Here is a 16,353-nt window from a genome sequence, read left to right as displayed (position 1 = left end):
GTTAATCAAGGAAATTAAAGAAGAGGTAAAGAAACGGAAAAATATTCCATGCCCTGGGCTGGACCATTAACATTGTAAAGATGGACATACTACCCAAAGCAATCTACAGATTCAATGCAATCCCTATCCAATTACCCATGAAATTTTTCACAGAACTAGAATAAACAATCCAAAAATTTATATGGAACCACAAAAGAGCCAGAATTGTCAAAGCAATTCTGAGGAACAAAAACAAAGCAGGAGGAATAACTCTCCCAGGCTTCAGGCACTATTACAAAGGCACAGTCTTCAAGACAGTGTTGTACTGGTACCAAAACAGACATACAGACCAATGGTACAAAATAGAGAACCCCAAAATAAAACCAGACCTATGGTCAATTAATCTTTGACAAAGGAGGCAAGAACATAAAATGGCAAAAAGACAGTCTTTTCAGAAATTCTTGCTGGCAAACCTGGACAGCTGCATGCAAATCAAAGAAACTAGAACACACCCTCACACCATGCACCAAAATAAACTCCAAATGGCTGAAAGACTTAAATATAAGACAAGACATCATCAAACTCCTGGAAGAGAACATAGGCAAAATATTCTATGACATCAACCTGTTTTCTCAGGTCAGTCTCCAAAAGCAACAGAAATAAAAGCAAAAATAAACCAAAATGACCTAATCAAATTGACAAGTTTTTGTACAGTCAAAGAAACCAAAAGGAAAACAAAATGACAGCTTACAGAATGGGAGAAAATAGTTTCAAATGATGCAACTGACTAGGGCTTCATCTCTAAAATATACAAGCAACTTATACAATTCCACAGCAAAAAAATCCACATCCTAATGGAAAAATTGGCAAAAGACCTGAATAGACATTTCTCTGAGGAAGAGATACAAATGACCAATAAGCACATGAAAAAATGCTCAACATTATTGATTATTAGAGAAATGGAAATCAAAACTACCATGAGATACCACCTCACAACTGTCAGAATGGCCATCATTAATAAGTCCACAAATAACAAGTGCTGGATGGGCTGTGGAGAAAAGGGAACCCTCCTGCACTGCTGGTGGGAATGTAAACTGGTACAGCCACTATGGAGAACAGTTTGGAGATACCTTAGAAATCTATACATAGAACTTCCATATGATGCCGCAATCCCACTCTTGGGCATATATCTGGACAAAAATTTCCTTAGAAAAGACACATGCCCTTGCATGTTCATTGCAGCTCTATTCTCAATAGCCAAGACGGGGAAACAAAGCAAATGTCCATTGACAGATGATTGGATTAGGAAGATGTGGTATATATACACAATGGAATACTACTCAGACATAAAAAGAATGAAATAATGCCATTTGCAGCAACATGGATGGAACTAGAGACTCTCATCCTGAGTGAAGTAAGTCAGAAAGAGAAAGACAAATACCATATGACATCACTTATATCTGGAATCTAATATGTGGAACTAATGAACCTTCCCACAGAAAATAAAATCATGGACTTAAAGAATAGACTTGTGGTTGCCAAGGAGGAGGGGGAGAGAATGGGATGGACTGGGAGTATGGTGTTAACAGATGCAGACTATTGCATTTGGAATGGATTAGCAGTGAGATCCTGCTGTGTAGCACCAGGAACTATGTCTAGTCACTTTTGATGGAGCTTGAATATGTGAGAGAAAAAGAACGTACACATGTATGTGTAACTGGGTCACCATGCTGTACAATGGAAAATAGACAGAATGCTGTAATCCAAATATAATGGAAAAAAATAAAACTCATTATGTAAAAAAAAATCATAAGGTACCTAATTAGAAGTTCTGTGTATGGGTCTGTCTATGAGATGTGGTGTAAATTAAATCATGATACTGTCAGTTATGCCCATGTAAAGGCTAAGATGCTGATAATATATTGAGCCATTTAGATATCTAAATCAGAGATTCACTCCTTGTAGGGACACGCAGAACTGAGAATGGAAAGTGTCATAGGAAAAGGGGAGACAGAGTGAAATAGAGAATAAGTGGAGGAAGAATATAAGAAAACATTAGGTAGAAATAACATAAAACAATCAGTAAAAAAAGAGAGCATTATTGGGATGATTGATCTGTAACTTTGATTTGGAAATAGATAAAAGGCAACCTACTACATGGGAGAAAGGTCTATGCAAATGATGTAACTGACAAGGGATTAAACACACATTTACAACCAACTCATATGGCTCAATGGTACAAAAACAAACATAGGCAGAAGTTCTAAAATACATTTCTCCAATGGAGACAGATAAATGCCCAAAAACACACAAAAATATGAAAAGATGCTCAACATCACTAATTATTAGAGACATATACATCAAAACATCAATGAGGTATCACCTCATACCAGTCACAACAGTCATCATCAAAACTTCTATAAATAATAAATGTTGGAGAGGGTTTGGGAAAAGGCAAACTTGATACACTGTTGATGGGCATGTAAATTGGTACAACCACTTTTGAGAACAATATGGAGTTTCCAGAAAAAATGAAAAATAGAACTATTATATGATCCAGTAGTCCCATTCCTGGGCAGCTATGGGGAGAAACCATAATTCAAATATTACATCCACCCCAATGTTCATCGCAGCACCATTTCCAAAAGCTGAGTTTGGAAGCAACCTAAATGTCCAGTAACAGAGGAGTGAATAAATAGGATGTGGTTTATTTATTTATTTATCTTTTTATCTATTTTTAGGGCCACACCCATAGCATATGGGAGTTCCCAGGCTAAGGGTTCAAATTAGAGCTACAGCTGCCAGCCTATGCCACAGTCACAGCAATGCCAGATCTTGAGCTGCATCTGAGACCTATACCACAGCTCATGGCAGCACTGTATCCTTAACCCACTGAGCAGTGCCAGGGATTGAACCCGAACCCTCATAGTCAGGTTTGTTACCTCTGAGACACATGGGAAATTCTGGGATGTTGTATATTTATACAGTTGAATATTACTCAGCTGTAAGAATGAAACCATTCCATGTGCAGCAACATGGATGGTCCTAGAGATTATCACACTAAGTGAAATAAGCAATACAGAGAAAAACAAACATCATACGATATCACTTACATGTGGAATCTTAAAAAATGAACTTATTTTCAAAACTGAAATAAACACACAGACATAGAAAACAAACTTATGGTTACCAAAGTTTAAAGTTTTGGATGGAAGATTAATTTAGGAGTTTGGGATTAACACATACACACACATATCTACATAGCAGTGTGTTTATATATAGATATTTAGCAGTGTGTATATCTCTTTTATATATATCCCAACTAGGACTTACTCTATAGAACAAAGAACTATATTCAATATTTTGTGTGTAACTTAATTACTGCTGTACCCTTGAAACACACAACATTGCAAATACTCTTTTTTCATTGATAATGATCTACAAAAAAGTTTAAAATATACATAGAGTACTTAAAAATACCAAAACTTGTAAGAATGAAAAACAAAACAAAAACAAACAGAAATTTTAGAGGAAAAAACAGACACCATGCTAGTAGATAAACTCAAATGAGTGAAGATCATAGAAGAAAGAACCAGAAAATATTGTGATACTTTGTTAGAAATTTTTCAAGCTGAGTAATATTGACATCAAAGTTTGCAGATTGAAAAGATCAAGTGTCAGGTAACTTTATGAAAAACTGGAAATAAAAAAAATCTGTTATTCTTCTTACTGTGGTCCCAAAAGGAAATGATAAAGAATTCATACTTAAAAAAGCATTGGGAGAAATTATAGATGAAAACATTCCAAATTTGGAAAAGAACACAAATTTATAGATTCCAGAAGTTAAAGAAGTCTTAATGAGAATAAATTCAGACATGTATTTGCATACTCACAATATAATCAAACCTGATAAAAATTAAACTCAAAGATAAACCTTGATAGAAATCAGAAAAATGATATATTATATAAGGTAAGTAATAAGCCAAATGAGTACACATTCTAATCTGTAACCATGGAGAACAGAAGGAATTAGAACAATGTTTCTAGTACTAAAAAATAATAGCTAATCCAGAATTCTCTACCTAATGAAAATATACTTCAGGAATAAAAATGCGATAAAAAATCTCAGCTAAATGAAAACTAAGAATATTTGTTGCCTTCAAATTTGTTAAAATTTATTTAAATAAATATTCTTTAGATAGATGAGAAATGGGATCAGATAGAAATTTGGAATCAGCAGGAATGAAGGGTCAAACAATGCTAATCAATTATTCTTGCTTGAATTCCTTAAAATATGTTGGTTGTTAGACTATGATAGGTGTAATTTGTGTCATGAGGTGTGTAATGTTTGGAGATGTCAAAACATACAGACCAAAACACATCAAGATGAGAGGTAAAAGGATGTATATGGTGATAAAATTCTACACTCTACTTAAAATGGAAAAATATTGACCCAAAGTATTCTCTGAAAAATTAATATGTCTAATTGTGTTTGGAAAATGTCTAACACTGCTCCAGGTTTACATGTCCTACTCCTTGGAACCTGTGAATATGATAAGAAATCATTCTCATTATTTTGTAATCTCATGTGGCAAGGTTGACCTTAAAAGCAGAAGATTATCCTGGATTATCCATGTGGATCCTATGGAATCACTTGAAGTCTTAAAAACAGAGCACTTTCTCGTACTGATGGCAGAAGAGTAAGTCGGAAAGATGTGAAATGTGACATTTATTTGACACTCTGTTCCTGACTTTGAATCCCAAACCAACACCAATGTGTACCATAAATTAAATAAACAAACAAACAAAACTTTCATAAACTTGGGGATGAATATGCTCAACAAAATATTAGCCAATCGATTCTATCGGCTAAGAAATATCATCTATATAAAACTCAATGTCATACTTAATGATAAGCATGATTTCTTGCTAAAATAATCTTAGGGAAAAAGGCAATTATCTCAATCCCCACAGTCCTATTCAACATTATCCTAAAGAGTTCACCATTGCAATAAGACAGGAAATGTAATAAAAGTCATAGAGATAAAAAATAGACCTTAACATGTTTCTATTTCCCGAAGACATGATTTTAATATAAAAATATTAACATCAATATGATCAAAGTGTATGTATAGTAAAATCAAAATATCAAATGTCCAGTATAAAAATGCGCTAAAACAAAACACCCTCTGTTTATTTAATAAATCAGTGCAGCAAGATCTTAGGATACATGAGGAAAATAAAAATATACTGTATTTCTCTCATATAGAGTTAAAATTTTGGAATACAACATATAAAAGAACAATGAATACAATTAACATAAACAAAATATTATGTAAATATCTAAGTAGAGTATGTACAGAATATGTACAATGCAAACTTTAAAATATTGATGAAAGATATCAAATTACAAGTTAAGTGAAATGGTATTCCATGTTTTTAGAAAAGTCCAAAAAATTGACCCATACTAATGTGGCGATTTATTTTTAACAAATATACATATAAAAGCAATTAAATGGAGAAGGATGATATTTTGAAATTGGTGTTAGTATATTCAGACATCTATATGTGATAGGAAATTTGACTTAATCCTCATATTCTATAAAATATGACCTGTTAAAAGAAATCATAAATTTATAAAACTTGGAGAAAGAAGCACAAAGAAAATCTGGTTAGAAGTCTTAGGCATAACACCAAAAGCACACTCTATAAAAGGAAAAGATAATTGGACTTTATCAAAATAAAAATCTGTTACCTAAAATCACCAATGAGTGGAGACAGGAAGAAATTTTGGAAAATAAATGCCTACTTTTGAAATAAATTAAAAAAATAAAAAGACTAATGACAAAATCTGTGATAATTATTCATATAATTAACCAATAAGCAAGACTTCTTTAAAGTGTAAAACTTCTCGCAAAATGCAGTGTCAAAAAAAGGAGAGAAAAGCCACGGTCTTGGAGAAAATATGATATGTCTGATAAGAGACTGCTATATGAATTTTTTTTAATCTTAAAACTCAAGAATAAGTAAAAACTATTCACTTAAAAACATGCCAAAGTTCTGACAGAATATACCAAATATGATATACAGATGACAAGCAAATGAAAAGATACACCACATCATATGTTATGGAAATACAAATTAACAATAATGAGAAACTAATACCTACCCAGAAGAATGACAAAAGCCAGAATGCTGATAATACCAAGGATGTGGAGCTCATTCATTACTCTTAAGAATTTAAAATGCTGTCTGTGCCAGTGATTCATATGATCTGTGTGTCTCTCACTCTGTGCATCTTTTCAGTTCTCAGACCTGCTGCTGCTTTTCTAGGTGTCCTGGAGAGCCCTTTGACTAGGTTGATCTTTCTGTCAGTTAGGTGGCTTCCCAGGGTGTAGGTTCCCTTTCTTCTTCACAGCTCCCTCTCAGGAATGCTAGTCCCATCCTGTCCTGATTCCCCTTTTCTCTCTTACCTCTTTTCTGTTGTTTTACCCAGTTATGTCAAGAGATTCTTGCCATCTTTGGAGGATAATGGGAGAAAAAAGAATGTATACATGTATATGTAACTGGTAGCTGGGTAACTGAACACTGGAAAAAAATTGTGTTGGGGAAATAACAATTACAAAAAGGATTTGAAATGGTATAGTCTCTTTGGTAGGCAGTCCTGTGGCATCTTACAAAAAAACTAAATTCACTGTAACCATACAATACAGCTGCCATGATTTTTTTGTCTTTACCAAGAGGATTTGAAATTGGGTCTGCACAATACCTATATATCAATGTTCCTAGCAGTGTTATTCATAAATGCCAAGACTTGGAAGCAACCAACGCTTTCTAAACTTTAAGTTGGAAACAACCAACACTTTCCAAACTGTGGTATATCCAGACAATGGACTATTTACTCAGTGCTAAAAGAAATGAACTATCAAGACTTGAAAATCAAGAAGGGCCCTAAGCCTTGGCAATGTATACATCTAAGGATAACCTGACCCCCTTGCTGTACAGTGGGAAAATAAAAAAAAAAATTAAAAATAAATAAATAAATAAATAAAAGAAGGGCCCTAAGGGCAAGTCAGTAGGTAAGAGAAGCCAATTTGTAAAGGCTACAAACTATATGATTCCAACTATATGAGATTTTGCAAAAGGCAAAACTGTGGAGACAGAGAAAAAATCAGTGGCTGGATCAAATCTTAATTCTATTTTTAATTTTCTGAGGAATCGCCATACTATTTTCCACAGTGGTTGCACCAATTTACAATCCCACCAACAGTGTAATAGGTTTCCTTTTTCTCCACAACCTCTCCAGCACTTATTGTTTGTAGACTTTTTGATGATGGCCATTCTGGCCAGTGTAAGGTGGTACCTCTTAGTGGTTTTGATTTGAATTTCTCTAATAATTAATGATGTTGAATATCTTTTCATGGTTTTTTGCAAACCATATGTCTTCTTTGGAGAATTGTCTGTTTAGATCTTCTGCTCATTTTTTTGATATGGTTGTTTATTTTTTTGGTATTGAACTGTAGGAGAAGTTTATAAATTTTGGAGATTAGTCCTTTGTCACTTGATTCATTTGAAAATATTTCTCCCATTCTGCGGGTTGTCTTTTTGTTTTGTTTAGGGTTTCCTTTGCTGTACAGAAATTTTTAAGTTTAATTAAGGCCCATATTTTTAGTTTTGTTTTTGATACAGCAATCCCATTCCTGGGCATCTATCCAGAGAAAACCATGACTCGAAAAGCCACATGCATTCCAAAGTTCACTGTAGCACTATATACAATAGCCAAGACATGGAAACAGTCTAAATGCCCATTGACAGAGGAGTGGATCAAGAAGATGTGGTACATATACACAATGGAATATTACTCAGCCATTAAAAGGAAAGAAATAATGGCATTTGCAGCAACATGGATGGACCTAGAAATTAGCATCTTAAGTGAAGACAATCAGACAATGAAACATCAACATCAAATGCTATCACTTACATGTGGAATTTAAAAAAAAATAACACAAGGAACTTCTTTGCAGAACAGATACTGATTCACAGACTTTGAAAAACTCGTGGTTTCCAAATGAGAAGGGTTGAGGGGTGGGGGATACAATGTGCATTTGGGATGGAAATGCTGTAAAATTTGGTCGTGATGATTGTTGTACACCTATAGTTGTAATAAAATTCATTAAGTAATTTAAAAAATCAGTGGCTCTTGGGGCTGCTGGAGCAGAGTGGATAGGACTCAATAAACAGATTTCAGGGTAATGAAATTATTCTCTATGATACTGTGGTGATTAATACAATAGCAGCAGTGAATAAGAAGTAAAATATATGATTATTATTATAATATGTCAATATAGGTTTATCCATAGTAACAAATATATTATTCTGGTTGAGGATGTTGATAATGGGGAAGTGTGGGCATGTTGATAATGGGGATAGGGTGTATAAGGGGAGTCTTTATACTTCTCCCTCTATTTTTCTGTGAACTTATTTATTAGTGACTACACTAAAACAAGTAATAAATGTTTGTGGAAAAACAATAAGACAAAGTACACAATATTTTGGAAGAAGGTATTTGAACAGCACCTTTTGACAATGGACTTGTGTTAAGAATATTCAAAAAAAAATCAAAAACTACAATGAGATACCACCTCACACCAGTCAGAATGGCCATCATTAATAAGTCTGCAAACAACAAATGCTAGAGGGGCTGTGGAGAAAAGGGAACCCTCCTGCACTGTTGGTGGGAAAGTAAGCTGGTACAATCACTATGGAGAACAGCATGGAGGTACCTTAGAAAACTATACATAGAGATATCCTGTGACCCAGCAATCCCACTCTTGGGCATATATCCAAACAAAACTTGCTTTGAAAAACACACATGCACCCGCATGTTCACTGTAGCACTATTCACAATAGCCCAGACATGGAAACAACCTAAATGTCCATCGACAGATGATTGTATTAGGAAGAAGTGGTATATATACACAGTGGAATACTACTCAGCCATAAAAAAGAATGACATAATGCCATTTGCAGCAATATGGATGGAACTAGAGACTCTCATATTAAGTGAAGTGAGTCAGAAAGAAAAAGACAATTACTATATGATATCACTTATATCTGGAATCTAATATATGGCACAAACGAACCTTTCCACAAAAAAAATCATGGTCTTGGAGAATAGACTTGTGGTTTTCAAGGCAGAGGGGGAGGGAATGGGATGGATTGGGAACTTTGGATTAATAGATGCAGACTACTACTTTTGGAATGGATAAGCAATGAGATCCTGCTGTGTAGCACTGAGAACTATACTGAGTCACTTATGATGGAGCATGAATATGTGAGAAAAAAGAATGCATACATGTATGTGTAATTGGGTAACAGTGCTGTACAGCATAAAATTGACAGAACACTGTAAACCAGCTATAATGGAAAAAATAAAAATCATTATATATAAAAAATTAAAAAATAAAAATAAAATAAAATCACTTAATACCTAAGAGGAAGAAAGTAAACAAAAATTAAAATTGGACCCTTCAGAGTTCCTGCTGTGGTGCAATGGATTAAAGATCTGGCATTGTCTCTGCAACAGCATGGGTTTGATCCCAGTCCTGGCCCAGAACATGGGTTAAGGATTTAATATTTCTGCAGCTGTGGCAGAACTTTCATATGTTGTGGGTGTCAACCAAAAAGAAAAAAAAATAGTTTACTGAAAGGATAAACAAATGATAAATACATACATGAAAACTTTTAATATCCATAGCAACATTGGGAATGCAAATTTAAAGTAACATGAGGAAGCATTATTAATATAAAATATATCAACAATGCCAAATTATAGTGAGGATGTACAGCTGAAAATCTCGCACATTGCTGGTGACTATAATGTACAATTGTATGGCCACTAAGAAAAATTCAGTTTATCATAGAGTTAAACATATAATAATCATATGACCAAGAAATTACACTACTATACATTTGAGAGAAATGAAAACTTACATTTAAAGCAGAATGCACATGTGAGTACTTATAGCCACTCTGTGAACACCAAAATCAGGAAACAATCCAAATGAGGATTGGATACCCAACCTGTTTAATACCTATAAAATGAAATACAGCTCAGCAATAAAAATGAACTGTAAATATGTGAAACAACTTGGATGAATCTCAGAAGGATTATGTTGAGTGAAAGAAGCAGTCTCAAAATGTTACATAATCTAGATTCTTTGTATATGACATTCTCCAAATAGCAAGACTATAGTAATGAACAGACTATTCATTGTCAGAGTTTAGATACTGAGTCAGAGTAACCACAAAGGAAAATCATAGGGTTTGGGGTGTGGAAAAATAGGTATCTATTTGATTGTAGTGGTAGTTACAAAGAACAAATACAAGTGCTTGAAAGAACTGTATACTAAAAAAAGAAAGCTAATATTATTGTAATATTAACTAAAAATACGTAATGGAAAAATAAAGAGGAAAAATCCATGTTATATTTATCAAAGTTTTTAAGTATAGTTGCTTTAATAGTAATTTTTAAAATGATAAAAACCTACAAATAATAATTATAGGAATTATAACTAATGCACTCTGCCTGTAGAGAGAAACCCAGAGAAGCAGGTCCATATACCAATATATAAATTAATAATTAAAGTTAAGGAAATATATATGAACATTACATTTTAATTTTTTATTTCAAAACTATTAAAGCTATCAATTTGAAATTATAGAAATATTAAGGGTATTAAGAATAGGAGTGTAGAACAAATTTCTTACCTTTTTTAGAATTATAAGTTGGACAATACGCACATCAAATGACTGTTCCATTTAGCTAAAAGAGAGGCTGAATATCATAACCATTAATCTGGAAGACATGCTTACTAATAACTTTTAAATTGGAAATTCTCTCACTCCAGCCCTACTCCCATCTTAAAAATGAGAAAAAAATATTAATGGACAACCCGTAGTTTATCAAAGTAACAAATGAAAATTCTGAGCCAGACAAGGTTGGAATGTTATATAAGCCTGAGAGCAAACACTTAAGCCTGAATATCAATAAACAGTTTAAAAATATGCACATAAAACTAGTATGTTATTATATAGACATGTATTTAAGCAGAATAAGAATTTAGAATATATGTGGTCCTTAAAATCTATGATTGTTTTCCTAAGAGCTGCCTCAAATGAAAACAATGTAACCAGGACTCTTGCATTTGAAGTGGTCAGAAAACTGAACCCTTTCAAATAGAGTTAGTAGAATTTGGTAGAACTGCTTTTAGGAAAGGTTCTTCTACAGGGCTCAACTAAGTGTACATTCCTTTCTTTCTTTTCAAGTGTTGGGACCCTAAAGAATGATTGGAAATGCTGTAGTCAGAGTGTAGGGATGTTTGTAACTTCAGTGGGTGTAGTGCTTGGATCATTGGAGCTGCCATGCTGACTTTGGTTCCTGAGAATTAGAGCCATAGGGTTAGAGTGCTGAAGGCAAACGTAAAGGAGCCTAGGTTCCTAGTGAAGGTTAGGGATGTCATTTCTCTTCCATATTTCTTTAGCTTGGAAAAATAATGAACACTGTAATTTTTATTTAACAATATTCTTGAGGGATATTCTCTGATTCAAGGGTATCATGATTTCCAGCACATACATAATCATCAAACTTCCAGCAGAGGAAAAAAAAAGATGATTTGGGAAGAAATGTATAGGCATTTCCACATTATTTCTAAAGAGAGCATCCATCGCTATTGAACAAAGTCCTAAAAGTTGAGAGTAACGTGAAACCATGGTGGTTAAAATCTATTTCATAAAGTACAAGAGAAATCATGTAAAGTTCTAAAAAGAGATTACAAATCTTTCAAATTTTCAGTAAACAAGTATTGAAAAATGAAAAAGGCAAACAGAGGAGAAGCCCATGTAGACAAATTACTCTGGATACACTGGAATGTAATGTTTCCAAAAGAAAATTGGAGTGTAGGGTTAAATACAGATGCTCTTTTCAATAGCAGAATGGTTGGGTAGGTATGTGGGCACCAGAGTGGATTGAAGAATTGATTTTTGCCTCTGTAATTTTTAAAGTTCATGATTAATTTTTCTTCAACATTAATATTTTCAAAATAATGAACATTTACAAAGCTATAAAAAAATGCAAGTGGCAAAATAAACCCTCATTTAAATTCACTAAATATACACATATTGTTTTATCTACACATATGTATTTGAAATTTATATATCTAAGTTAGTTTTACATAAACTGTTTTTCTCCTAGAAAATTTATTTTCAGTTACAGGTTGAAATTTAATTCAAGTATGCATCATTGTAGCAATCAACTTTTCATGATGGTAGACAATTTAAAACATGTGTTTAATGCATGCAGATAGTGTTAAATTTTATTATCTATTTTAAAATATGCAGATTACAGAAAGTGGATGATGTTACCACATGTTGCTAAATGATTAGTCTGCTTACAGAAAAAATATCAATAATATTAATTTATCCTACCTTTTGTCTGGCAATTCAATTCTGGGAAAATATTTCATTTATTTGCACTCTAGAAAATTAAAGAAAATTTAACCCCTCTATATTTTAGTTTTATTTTCAATTTACATTAAATTGTTTACCAATAGAGTAAGTGCCCATTATTACTAATAACTGTCCATTGTTAGGTAGGTAGTAATTTAGACTATGTAGAAGAAAAGGATATACTCTCTACAGTCCTTATTATTGTGTTTATTCCCCCTAAGGGAAAAGGGGGCATAATATAAACCATGGAATAAATTGCAATGCACACCTTATAAAGGAATGAGAATTTTGCTTTTAGTTTACTGAACCTTTTTTGGGAGGAGAAGGAACTAGACATCTTACTTTACTTTTAGTGAATATTCATATTTTTGCAATGAGCCCTCTGAAACTGAAAAGGCTAGAATACTGTGCAGTATATTCTAGACATTTAAATCTAAGATAACTTGATATTTGTAAAGATATATAATATGATGAGAAAAGGTACACATATAAGAAATTAGTTAAAGCTGAATACTAATTGTGTAAGATAAACTGAAAATTTTCAAATATTATAGAATGGTTGTCTATGTAAATGTTTTCAATTGTCTAATATCAATCCTAAAAGTTGTGTATAACCACACAATTGTGTTGCCAAAACCTCTGTATGTGAAATGTTCCTGTATCTAATCAAATTTTCTGATATGAGTGTATGCTCTCCAGAAAATGGGGTCTATGAGACCCTCAAGTAACAAAGATGTCACAAAGCAAGTGGAGATATTAAACTTAAAAAGGATTTTTAAAATTTCTTTATTTTATTGGCTATCACTTCAAAAGTTAAAAATGAACACTATAGAACCTCTTTAGCAATATAGTTTTAACCAAAAATCCCAATTTTTAAAGAAAATTTAAATGTAATTTTTGATATTGATGTATTAAATTATAAATTTTGAATTATCATAAAATCTAATATTTTCCAGTGATTATTATTGCTTAACCACTTTTCTTTTTCTCTAATAGTGGAAGCTTGAAGAGACTCTTTGCTGAAGAAAAAATCTTCATATATGGTGCACTTGGGTTTTGCCATATGCAAAAGTATATGTCATATGTGAAAATAAGAAAGTTTGTTTTCTTTGTAATTTCCAAGAGAAGGCTAATATGAAACCACGCATCCCAAGGTTTAATTGTCATTATATTTTTGGCTGCTTATGACAAAAAAACTGATTTCAGTTAGAATTCTTCATACACTCATATGCTTATATTTATACCAATTAATTACAAAAAGCAAGTGAGAGGTTTTATTTCATAAGAATTTCTTTGATTCTTTAATATATGTGTTAGCAACCTCTTGGTTTAACAAAAACGTTATAGCATTTCTTTCTCAGAATGTATCATTTACAATCAAAGGTATTCTTAGTCTCTAATTTAATGGGAAATAACTTGTTTGAATTATGTTTGATTAAAAAGGAGGAGTTTGTTAATATGAGTAAAATGTCCAACCCCAGATGAGCAAATTCTGCACTTTACATTCTAAGACTGTTGAGTTTCTTTTAATAAATTTAATTGATAAATTACAAAATTTAAGGAAAGTCTATTACTTTTTAAAATATGCATGTTGATTATGTAACCTGATGTAGAACTAACTAATGTGTTTTTCAGGTTGTTTTTGTTTTTATAATCTTTGCTAAAAAAATCAATGAGTCAAAGTAATAGGTATGGAAATAAGGAAAATGAGTGTCTAATGAGTGTTTAACATATAACCTAATATTTACTGTCTCAAGATATTAATTTTTCTTCAAAGTGTTTTTTTTTATTAATAGGGTTGTACCCACAGCATACAGAATTTCCCAGGCTAGTGGTCAAATTGGAACTACAGCTGCCAGCCTACGCCTGAGCCACATCTGCTACCTATACCACAGCTCACAGCAATGCGGGATCCCCCATCAAATAAGTGAGGCAAGGGATTGAACCCACATTCTTAGGGATACTGGTTGGATTTGTTTCTGCTGTGCCACAATGGGAACTCCTTAAAATATTTTTAAATGTCATAAATTTACTATATTATTTTCAAAGTATTAATTTATAAAGATGTAGATTCAGTGAAATTGCACAGCTCAGTTGAATCTTGTAAATGTGAGAATTTGAGAACTGGCAAGAAAGATGTTTGATCTTTTGAACTCACTCTTCTAACATATTCTATTTATTGAGCTATGATATTTACACATTTAGAAAATATCAGAGTATTTTCTTTCCTACATTTCGTGATATGAATATTATTTATAAAAGAATTTCTTGTTCTTTTCCTCCCAAGCATGGTACAAATCTGGTGCTGCTTGTGGAAAGAGTAAAAACTTCCAAAGTATCTCAGAGATCATTATTTATATATTTCATGGGGAAAAGGTGGCAGAAAGTAATTTCATTTCCTGTGTTTAAAGGTATCATTGTGTATGTATTGTATTATTTGTACCAATGTATTTTTTCTCAGGAAAGAAATCATTAACTGCCACTAGGCAGATAAAACTCAATGAAAGTGAGTTTTGCCTTTTATTTTCTAATCCTCTTTTTGTATATCAGAAGTGATATTTTTAAAAAGTTAATTTTCCGGAGTTCCCGTCGTGGCGCAGTGGTTAATGAATCCGACTAGGAACCATGAGGTTGCGGGTTCGGTGCCTGCCCTTGCTCAGTGGGTTAACGATCCTGCGTTGCCGTGAGCTGTGGTATAGGTTGCAGACGTGGCTCGGATCCCGCGTTGCTGTGGCTCTGGCGTAGGCCAGTGGCTACAGCTCCGATTCGACCCCTAGCCTGGGAACCTCCATATGCCGCGGGAGCGGCCCAAAGAAATAGCAAAAAGACAAAAAAAAAAAAAAAAAGTTAATTTTCCGAGGGACAAAAAATCCACAGATCTATTGATTTGTAGAACCTCAATTAAATTCATTTTTGTAAATATTTTAACACAATAATTATGTCAATAATTACATGACAGCAAATGAAACTAGAAAACTGAACAAGAGATAGTATCCCCAATATGTTCAAGCATACACAATTTTTGAAAACCTGTATTTCTTTAAATATTCTCACACATATTGTAAAACTTAAAATTTTAATAGGAAAAAGAAACTGAATATTAATAAATACATTTGCTTCTTGCTTGGGTCACTTTCAGACAATATCAACCAAACTTAATTTATATTTTATAGGCTAATTTAATTTTATTAAAGTATATTCTAAAAGAATTTTATTAATGTATGTTCTAGAAAGAAAATACCTATTTGTTGATGTTTAAAATAGTATGATTTTTGAAGTTAGGAAAGCATTTCCATATTTATTTTTACTCATAGAAATACTTTATCTGAGTAGGTAAAACAACAATCATTCTTTTACTCAGCAGTCATTGAGATAAATATTCTCATAAAATGATTGCAGGTTTACAGCAGGTACTAAAATTTATATAACAACAAATAATACACTATTGCTACTTTCATGATAGTTTTGAGGTAGTACATAAAACTGTACACATGAAGATTATACAAGGCAAAATAAGATAAATATCCAAGAGGTGTGATAAATCTCAGCTGTCACTGAATTGTGAAATCACAAGCACTCCTAAAGGGTTCAGAGTAGCAAATTTCAAAAAATGTTGTTTATTTCTTGACATCTTCCTCTTGATAAGGAACTGAGGAAGAATTTTTCAGGAATCAGGGACACAGATGATTTTTTTAAAGTAGTTAAACAATTGAAATCTCTAATTAAAATATAATTGTAATATAATTTATCACCAACCACAGACCAACTATTTTGCAAGACTTTCTCATTGTTAGCCTCTTGGCTTTTGACTCTAACCCATGTTTGTTCGTTATATTTCCTTCAGAAAGACCCTTGTGGACACAGGAT

The 16,353-nt window shown here is 32.7% G+C and overlaps 1 pseudogene; it reads right to left on the bottom strand.

The window, feature by feature from the left end:
- The window catches only part of LOC110259609 (olfactory receptor 5V1-like), a 63,754-nt pseudogene extending 52,954 nt beyond the window's left edge, over positions 1-10,800 (bottom strand).
- Between the last annotated feature and the right edge of the window lie 5,553 nt (positions 10,801-16,353).

This window comes from Sus scrofa, chromosome 2, assembly GCF_054392235.1.
Source record: "Sus scrofa isolate SSC_HxYL_T2T_F1_AM1 chromosome 2, Sscrofa_HxYL_maternal_Yorkshire_Landrace_v2.0, whole genome shotgun sequence".
Taxonomy (NCBI): Eukaryota; Metazoa; Chordata; class Mammalia; order Artiodactyla; family Suidae; genus Sus; species Sus scrofa.
Note: the sequence above shows the minus strand (reverse complement) of the source record. Positions and strands in the feature narration are given on the sequence as shown.